This window comes from Myxocyprinus asiaticus, chromosome 2 (assembly GCF_019703515.2).
Source record: "Myxocyprinus asiaticus isolate MX2 ecotype Aquarium Trade chromosome 2, UBuf_Myxa_2, whole genome shotgun sequence".
NCBI classification, from domain to species: Eukaryota; Metazoa; Chordata; class Actinopteri; order Cypriniformes; family Catostomidae; genus Myxocyprinus; species Myxocyprinus asiaticus.
The window spans coordinates 38004998-38014827 of record NC_059345.1 but is presented as its reverse complement, the minus strand read 5'-3'; the positions used below and the strand labels follow the sequence as shown (position 1 = coordinate 38014827).

Genomic DNA, 9830 nt, shown 5'->3' with positions numbered 1-9830 from the left:
GCAGAGAGGGACTCCAGATTACCTAATCTACTTACATCTACAAAGTATATTTAAGTCAATATATATTTTTGAATTACACAGATAAGGCTTATTCAGCTATCATAATCTTATTTGAAACCATATTGTTTGGTCTGTTGGGTATTAGGGATAACAGATGTCATGGTTAGTCTCCACTAAACACTCTTTGTCCTCTAACAGTTTTTGTAGATGCATCAGGAGGGCACCAAAAGCTGGAACAAAATGTAGGCAACAAACAAACAAACAGAAATAGAAACAAAGCAGACGTTATCTGTTGCAATAGGAAGGGGTCTTAGCGTGTTTGTTTGTGCACCACAGAATTTGAATGACTGAGTCCATTTTCAGTGTTTCAACATTTGAAATAAATATACTGAAATACATACGTATCGATAATTTCTAAACTTCAGTGTGAATGATGCAGAAAAAAAGAAAAAAAAAACTTTCATGGGGCACAACAATGGCAAAGTTGAATTTATTATAGAATATTTTATATAATACCTGATATACACTATTCGTGTTATTTTTTATTTATGTTTAAGCTGTTCATAGTTGTTCATTTAATGACAGTTTTAATATCTGTACAAGGGAAGTGCAGTAACATTTTATTTTTAAGAAATTTTAAAAAGCTTAATCTCTTACACTAGCAGGTCTAATTTCAGGCCTTTATTCATAAAATGAATCCCACTAATAATAGATTAACCCAAATGCTGGTTGGGGGCTAAATGAACTCTCAGCAGGGAAAACTTGGCAGTGTCAGGTACTGCATTGCTGTAGCAGCCAAGTGAGAGAATGTGTGTAAATACTCTGTCGTAAACAGGGTGGGAGATGGTCTGCTCTTTGAGACATGGCCACGTACAAACAAGAGCCCAAATGTAAACCAGACTATAACAGTGAAACCCAGACTCCACTGGATTCTTTTCCAAATAAAGAGAGTAAGTAAAGAGAGACAGCATTTATTTGGCATTTCAACTGAAATTTTAGTAATTCTGGTTCCTCAAATAAATATCAAATGATATTTAAAGGGTTCAGTTTCTACGGTACAGTAGTCTTAAACAATTACCATACTGACCTCACAACATGGCAGCTTTATCCGTTGCCATATGTTGGATTTAAATATACTAAAACAGACATAGCAGACTGTTACCAATACAAATTACCCTGCAGCAATTAGATTGCTGAAATTAGTCCAAATATCAAACAGTTGCAGGACTTTCTCACATGATACATTAACTGTAAGTTTAAGTAAAAATATCTGGTTTTATGATCCAGCCCATTGGAAGAGCCAACACACAAATACACATATGCACACAAGTGTACATAAAAACACACATTATTGCCATACAATTATTTTCATAATTAATAGGTCAAATTTGATATTTAATTAACTAACAACCACAAAAAAAAAAAGAAAAAAAAAGATTTGCATCATGTCATGCAACCTGATATAATATAGGCAGAGGCTATTTGCTCTAAGTGCAAATAGCGACAGATGCTATTTTCACTAAGTGTAAAAAGCAACAAAAAGCATCTTCTTTACACTAAGTGCAAATAGCATTAGATGCTTACACCCCATTTAAATTCTAACATACAGTATATGGGTATCACTGCAGCATTTTTATTGTGTTTATTTGGAGTCCCACAGACACCCTACACCAACCCCTAATCCTACCTTACAAATATTAACCATGTTTTACTACAGTAACCATAGTATCACAATGGTATTTTTCTAGTAAAATCATAGTAACCATAAAATTAAACATGGTTACTATTAACTACTATTAACAACATGTTATTGTAGTAACACCATGGTTAGTACATCAGAACTATATAGTTTCCACCAAAATATGGTTACTACATTATTACTACAGTAAAACTATGGTTAATTTTATCCGGATCAAATCTTTCTCTCAACTCCCCAACCTTCAGTGACCAAATCACTGCAAGGAATCTCTTTTATTTATTTCTATATGTAGTATTATAGGAAATATTAAGAGTGGAGACATGAGAAAAAGTATGTAAAGGGGTAGAATTCAAACCCGGATCTCCAGCGTGACAACACAGAGCCTACACATAACATCGTTACACCCATACTACAGCTGCACATGGGGGCGCAGTTTGTCATAAAATCCTGTGTTTCCACCAGACTATTGGAGTGCAAATATTCACTTAGTTATCCAGTCTTTTAATCCACTAAATGTCTAACCCATTTACCAGTTTAATATCTCTGCCCCATCGCGAAAAATTCAAATATGCCCGCCATCACTTGATCAGCAGTTGACCCCAAATAAATCTGTCGTGGCTGTCTTGAGTTTGGTCTGAGCAGTGGTGGACGGAGTTAGTGTAAATAGCCTCTGAAAAATATATTGTACTCATTAAAAAGCATATTAGGAAATTGTCAGAACATAGTTTTATACAGGAAATGTGATAAGTTTTATGTGTGAAAACAGGGTACATGAAGAGATCTTACCACTTATAGTCTAACACGAAAACCATTCACACACAATTATGCACACGGAAACCTGTGGTGAGCAAAAGGATTGTATAGGATTATTAGAGCATTTGTTTGTCTGTGAAAGGTTACAGAAGGACAAACTATAAAGAGTTTTGGATTAGAAGTTCAAATAACTAAAAAATACTTATGCTAAGTGTAATCTGAATAATGTACACAATATAAAATGTGTTGATTTACTGAATTTTCAAATGCATTATCATTCTTGTCGCAATGATGTAAACATAATATTAGTCAAATGAAGAAATAACAAATTTTCTCTTAACTTTTTTTGTTTCAGATATATTGTAATAAGTTGTGACAATAGTTTCTAAAATTGGAAAACAATTTATTTTTTATTGTTTCAATTCTTCAAACAAAAAAATGGCAAATGCATGAAATCAGTCATTTTACAGATTTATTTATTTATTATTATTAAGTAGTGTGTGCTAATTCTTATTTGCTTAAATGTAATTAGCTAAAAAGGGTGGCATCAGCTTTGGGCCTGTCCTTCATCAGACTGCACTGTTTCTCTAAGATACTTTACACATTATGGTCAGTGTGTAAGAGAGCTCCAATGAAGTTGCTTATCTGCTGCAAGACATTAGCTCAGCTCATGTTGGGGTCAAAGGTCAATGGTATGGGCCAAGATCCTCACCCCTTGCCTCTCCTCTCCCACTATTCCTTCTCTAATTGCACAATTTGATTAGCGCAGAACCTTCCCCCAATAAGAAAGCTCCCCTAGATTTAATATGGCAGTGGAATCTGGTATATAAGATGATTTAGATAGAAAACTCATGACTGGAGACTTGTGACATCCAATTCTAGACAAAGCTATTGACTCTATGATTGGCTATCTATACAGAGAAGAAGCAGAGAATAACGTGTGTGTGTGTGTGTGTGTGTGTGTGTGTGTGTGTGTGTGTGTGTGTGTGTGTGTGTGTGTGTGTGTGTGTGTGCCCACTCAGCCTTAAGACTTCCAGCACACCTGAACACACAATTTAAGACAGGAAAATTAGACTGTTGAACACATCTTTCACTGCAAGAAAAAGCCAAGAGAACTTTAGGTATCTCTTCCAATTAACTTCATGAAAATGACTGCAGTGTGTAATGACAACTTTCCCCTAATTGTAACTCTAAAATAGAGTTGTAGTGTTCCAAAGAAACACTCTATTAGCTGTCAGCTAAGAGAGGAGTGGTGACAGAACTTCCACACTATCAACAGTTATAAGATAGTCAAACTGTGAAGAGGGCCTCTTCAGGATCCAATGAGTGAGAGGTTGGGTTTAAACTGCTAAAGACATTGCAAACATGCAGAAGAATGTCAAAAGTGAGGTTACAACTGCCGTCTCAAATAGACAGACACACAAACACATACACGCACAAAAAGGTGTTGAAACGGTATTTTGTAAAAGCTGCTGAACGTGACTTCAGTAGATCTGAATTAAGGCATCATTTTGATCAACTGTATTTAATTAGAACATTTGTAATATAATTAATGAATCAAACTATTAAATATCATATGGTTCAAGATATTAAATTACACATCCCTCCATTCATTTAAATTTGATCAATGCATTACAGCAGGTTTTGTTCAAGGAATTCCTTGTTATATTTAACTGACAATTTGTATGATCAGTTATTTTAAATAGGCATATTTGTGTGATAATTAAGTGAGCAAACTATTAAATATCCGACTATGCACGATATTATATTATACATCACTCCATTCATTTTAATTTGATCAATTTGTTCAAGAAATTCCTTGTGTTTATTTTTCACAGCATTTCATATTAAATTATTTATTTATTGATTTATTTTTGACAATGCAGATGACGTAGATGGTGCGCATGATGATTAATGTTTTTTATTTTATTTTTTTACAGCTGTTTGTGAGGTCAAGGTGGCAGATACCTCAAACCTGTATATGTAGTCTCATGTTCTTTGAGTTCTCATTTCTATTTATGAAATTGTAATGACAACTCTTTGAAGCCAACCCCACTATAAACACTTCTATAAAACCTTTCATCATTCATTCACACACATATAAGCTGAAAAGCAGGCTTATACCACAGTTATTTATTGTAGGCAATTTTAGCAGCTAAAATAATTTCAAAATGTTTCTAATATACAGTAAAGGGCAAAATAATAATAATAATAATAATAATAATAATAATAATAATAATAATAATAATAATAATATATACTGCTAATAATAATGACAATAATAATAATGAGTAATAACGGAGATTATTAAATCAACAAATAAAACAAAGAGCGTTAAAGATGCCCAGATGTGAATATCTTTATGTTGCCATTAAGAGTAGGCCTTATACTGGACAGCTTCCTACTACACTATGATCAGTAAAGACACTAAATATAAATACACACCTCTCTCCTCTGAATACTGAGAACTCGATGATACTGGTGCTTCCATCGGCATCACTACTCGACTGGCCCCCCACTCTCTTCGACACCAGCGACAATTTCTTTTCTTCTCTCTCTCTCTCTCTCTCTCTCTCTCTCTCTCTCTCTCTCTCTCTCTCTCTCGTTTTTATCTCTTTTTCTCGAGATAATATCTAGAACTAGACTCGGAATGCTGCTGCATCACACACTGCATGATCCCACATACACAAATGAGAGAGAGAGAGAGAGAGAGAGAGAGAGAGAGAGAGAGAGAGAGAGAGAGAGAGAGAGAGAGCAAAGAAGCAAAAGTCAGAAAGTTTCTAAATGCTGTAACCAGCAATGTAATGTTTATATACATATATATATATATATATACACACACACACACACACACACACACACACACACACATTTATGCCCAAAAAAAGAGGCAGGAAATCTCCACTTATTTCAACAAACACTTGCTTCAAGTTAGGAACTAATCTGAAACTTTTGTGTTTTTTTCCTTTTTTTTTTTTTTTTCTTCTTTTTTTCTTTCTCAGGGGAAAGGGTACCGCACTCAGTCTGTCCGTTCGTGCGTGCGTGCGTGCGTATGTGTGTGTGATGTTGAGTATCGGGAAGCAGTATATGAAACTAGTTCTGACTCTCTGCGCTAATAAATTTCATAGTTGAGATGTAGCAGCACCACCTGCTGGTAAGAATAAGGCAGGGTAAAAATGAGCAATACAGAGAATAAGAGTGAGAGAGGTGAGATGTAAGGAAGAAGGCAGAAAGTGTCAATCACAAAAAACAAAAAAAACAAAAACAAAATGAAAAATATATATATATATATAAAAATTACCTTTACAGTGATTGCATCAAATGATACTCTACCATTTTCATCATTGCTCAATGAAAATGGAAAACTTCCCTATACCCCACCAAGCTTTGCATTCATATTTCTTTCCCTACCCCCCTCTATTCCAGCTGTGGTTAGTATAGAAGGATGTAAATAATCATCTGTGTGTCTCACCCCCATTTCCTACAGAGGATCTCCTGCCCTCTAAAAACAACTTAATCAGCGTGATTACACATTCATCACCGTGTGTGTGTTGTGTGTGTGTGTGTGTGTGTGTGTGTGTGTGTGTATGTGTGTATGAGTGGTTGGGCTGTTTTAGTTGGGAAATGAAATATTTGGGACCAGGTCTTATGGCCTGAACGAGGACAGCAAGTCACAAGGCAGCTGTGTAAACACCCAGAATGTTCTGTGGACAGGTACAAGAGAGGCTCCAAATCTGCAACAGCCCAAAACCATTAAGGTGCTATGGAAAAGAATGAATGGAGGAGAAATATACGTGAATGATTAATTGTTGAAAACATGACAGTAATGGTGTTGCCATGGCTAACAAGGAGGTCTGTGCAGTCCAAAATAAGAGGAGCAATGTCTTCAGAATGCTTAGAATTACTTCATGGTACAGTACATCTAGAATGAGAATGAATTGATTCCCTTTTTTTTAATTAGAGAACTCTGTCTGCACACATCTTATAAACATTTTATGAAAACTGAAACTGCTTTGAGAATGTTTCTTTATACGTGTTTGTTACTGACATTCGAAGTAGTCATTAAAATATAATGATAATTAAATATATATATATATATATATATATATATATATATATATATATATATATATATATATATATAAAAATATAAACAACTATACCCAAAGAAACACAACAAATCTGATTTATATATATATATATATATATATATATATATATATATATATATATATATATATATATATATGTGTGTGTGTGTGTGTGTGTGTGTGTGTGTGTGTGTGTGTGTGAAATAAATAACATATTCTTTGTCTGCGAATCATTTTGTATCAGTCACAGAGAGACATTTAAAAAAACAGATTTTTATCGTTCGAGACAATTCAATTGTTCACTCCAGTCATCAACAGAATTATATAATCAAAAACAGTATGTTGTTGTTCATTTATCTTGAATAAATTAACACTTTACTACATTTTCTTCATATGTTCAAAAATAATAACTGAAATCTGACATAATTAGCTAAGAAGTGAAAATTGTTTTAAATTCCCATGACATGTATTTAACTGCAAGAAAAAAAAAGCAACAGCACGTGTTATAATTTATGCCACTTGAAAAAAGATTACATTCACAACCATCTAAAAACTTTTTAAACCTTGCTATACAAATCACATGCATAATAATTCTGCAAAATAATTATGCAAACATTTTTAAAGGCTGTGTGTTCACAGCCTCGCACCTTTGATAAATATATTAGAGGCCGTTTTGCATATGAAAAGGTGAAAGATATGCAAGCGACAGAGAGGTGTAGGTGTGAGGCAGGCTATGAACTTCAGAAATTATTTACAGTCACACTTGTTGAGATGAGTTCGGAAAGATGCCAGAAAGGAGAGGAGAACACTAGCAAAACAATAAGGTTATGAAACAAATAGCTCATGGTTACAAAATGTACTTCATATCAACATATAACTTAATTATGATAATATTTTATGAACCTTTTATCCAAGACCGTAGTGCTTTCCAACCAAGATCATGGGGAAAAAGACAACTGTGAAAATCTTCATTGTAGCAATCTTTTCTCTCTTTGGAAAAGACCAAACTCAAACCCTTGATGTTTATCTTAACATTAATTCAAACAACTTCAGTTCAATCACATTTGCTCACTCACACAGAAGCAAAAAATCAAGAATGATTGACTTTTGCTTGTCTTCTGTTCGCTTTTTGCTTACTATCACTTCCTCCGGCATAGATCTGTGTGCTCTAATCATCCTTTATTGAAGCCTCTCTCCCTCTGCAGCCTTTTCAAACCCTCGTCAGCAGTAATGGCCACATATTGTTTCTGTGAGTGTGAATTGATTTATATCAGCAGTAAAGCATCCCTAGACATGCAGAGAGGGTCATTGGAACCCAATAGCAATTATATGTGTTAGTCTGAACAGAGAAGTCCGGGGAAGAAGTTGGATCAATACTGCCAGCAAAGGTCAGAAAGATCCAGGCAACAAGGAACAACAAGGAAAACACTGCGAGTGTATGTATGATGGTGTCTGTTTGTGTGGAAGCATATTTGTACAAACCCTGAGAAGCAACTTAGACATTACATTTTGACTTTGTTCTGTTAGATAAATGAAATCTTTGCAATCAGTGAAATGTCATCTATATTTTTGATTCAGTATTGAATGAGTCCTTAAATTAGTAGAGGATGAGAAAGAGAAATCTCAAAAGTTTTGTCTTAACTATTTTAAACATTCTTGGCTTTCCATATTATCTCTCTCTCTCTCTCTCTCTCTCTCTCTCTCTCTCTCTCTCTCTCTCTCTCTCTCTATATATATATATATATATATATGTTTCTTTCTTTCCTTCACTCCCTCCATTAATATGCTGATCTCATTATGACCTACATTACCCAGATTAACGGATTCAGTAGGAAACTGGAAACCAGCAGCAAACCGTGTTTCCCTCCACAATTCCCATTACTCAAGATTTCAGTTGTTTCCCCCTTTTCATTCTCTGCCATACTCTCTCTCTCTCTCTATCTATCTCTCTCTCTCTCTCTCTCTCATTCTTTTCATCTGAAGTTCTTTCATTCTTTATATCCAGTTCAGACCAGTGCCAGATCTCTCTCTTTCTCTGTCTGTGTGTGTATGTGTCTGTATGGGTCTCTAAGGGGGGTTTGAATCCATATTAATTTCCTCTCTAGCAGTTATGTGCTTGTGTATGAACTGTGGGGTTTCATGTCTAATCTGTCAGTAATTGAATAACATGTAAACTAATTATGACACACGTATTTATGTAATTGGTTTGGGGGTCTGAAAAAAAAAATCAAACTGTTTGTATAGAATGCAGTAAAAAGAATGGAGTTATTATGATCATATGTCAAATGCTGATTGTGTTATGAAAGTAAAACGTGGATGTCAGCCACAGGTCAATACAGAGGCCCCCATGGCTCTATAAAAACCCACAATAATGTTCAATAATGGTAAGAGCACACACACACACATCTATTTACTCTTATTCACTTTCTTGTACACAAACACACAGATCATCATGCTCTCTCTGGGCCATGGATGGTATTGATATTGCCTCACATAAAAAGCAATTCTGCAAAGTTTGATCTGGTGTTTCGGATTGGCAAGGCTCATGACATCAGTAAAACACGCACACGCGCACACACACACGCACGCACGCACACACACACTTAAACTTGAGTTAGTATGGAACATTATCTGCAACATGATCAATAAGGAGCAATAGCCAATCATGGACTAAATATGCTATAGAAAAGTGTGACAGAGAGAGAGGGAGAGAAAATTGTGGGAGGGCAAGAGGAAGAAAGGGTGTAGAGAGAAAGTGACAGCTTATGGTTTTAATCAAACCTAATTTCATCACTAAAAATAAATCAACGGTAAAAGATTTATTCTAATAGAACTGAAAATTATTTATAACAATAGGCAAATATTCCTTAAATCAATCATTTTACAGGTAAAATAAGCAGTAAATAAATTTGGTCTGATTTGATCATTTTCCCTCTCAACAGTATGTGACACATTACTGACTGTGTCTGTCAGACTGAATTGAAGGCTATTGATTGTCACTGGTGTACTGTTTCAACATGAAGAATTATGTATATAATAACACTTGATAGGACAAGAACAAATCCCTGGTAAAACTTGAAATAGCTGGAGTGTTCTGCTGTATTATAGTGGTATGAAATGTGGGGTCTTGTAGTTGTGTCAGTAAGTTGTGACACAGTAAAAAACATAAAAAACTTTAAAAAAAAAAACACAAAAAAAAACAAAAAAAAAACTCTGGTTTAACTTTTTAAAAAACAAAATATGTATCTTTCCAGGGCAGCTCAAAACCAACTTTAAAATCATTTCAA

At 34.6% G+C, this 9830-nt stretch overlaps 1 long non-coding RNA gene across 1 annotated transcript; it reads right to left on the bottom strand.

The window, feature by feature from the left end:
* Positions 1 to 445: 445 nt before the first annotated feature.
* LOC127450167 (uncharacterized) lies at positions 446 to 5002 on the bottom strand. The gene is made up of 3 exons (XR_007898923.1): positions 4898 to 5002; positions 2486 to 2537; positions 446 to 2369 (listed from the first exon to the last, which is right to left on the bottom strand). It is a non-coding gene; the product is annotated as an uncharacterized LOC127450167 (long non-coding RNA).
* Positions 5003 to 9830: the final 4828 nt, after the last annotated feature.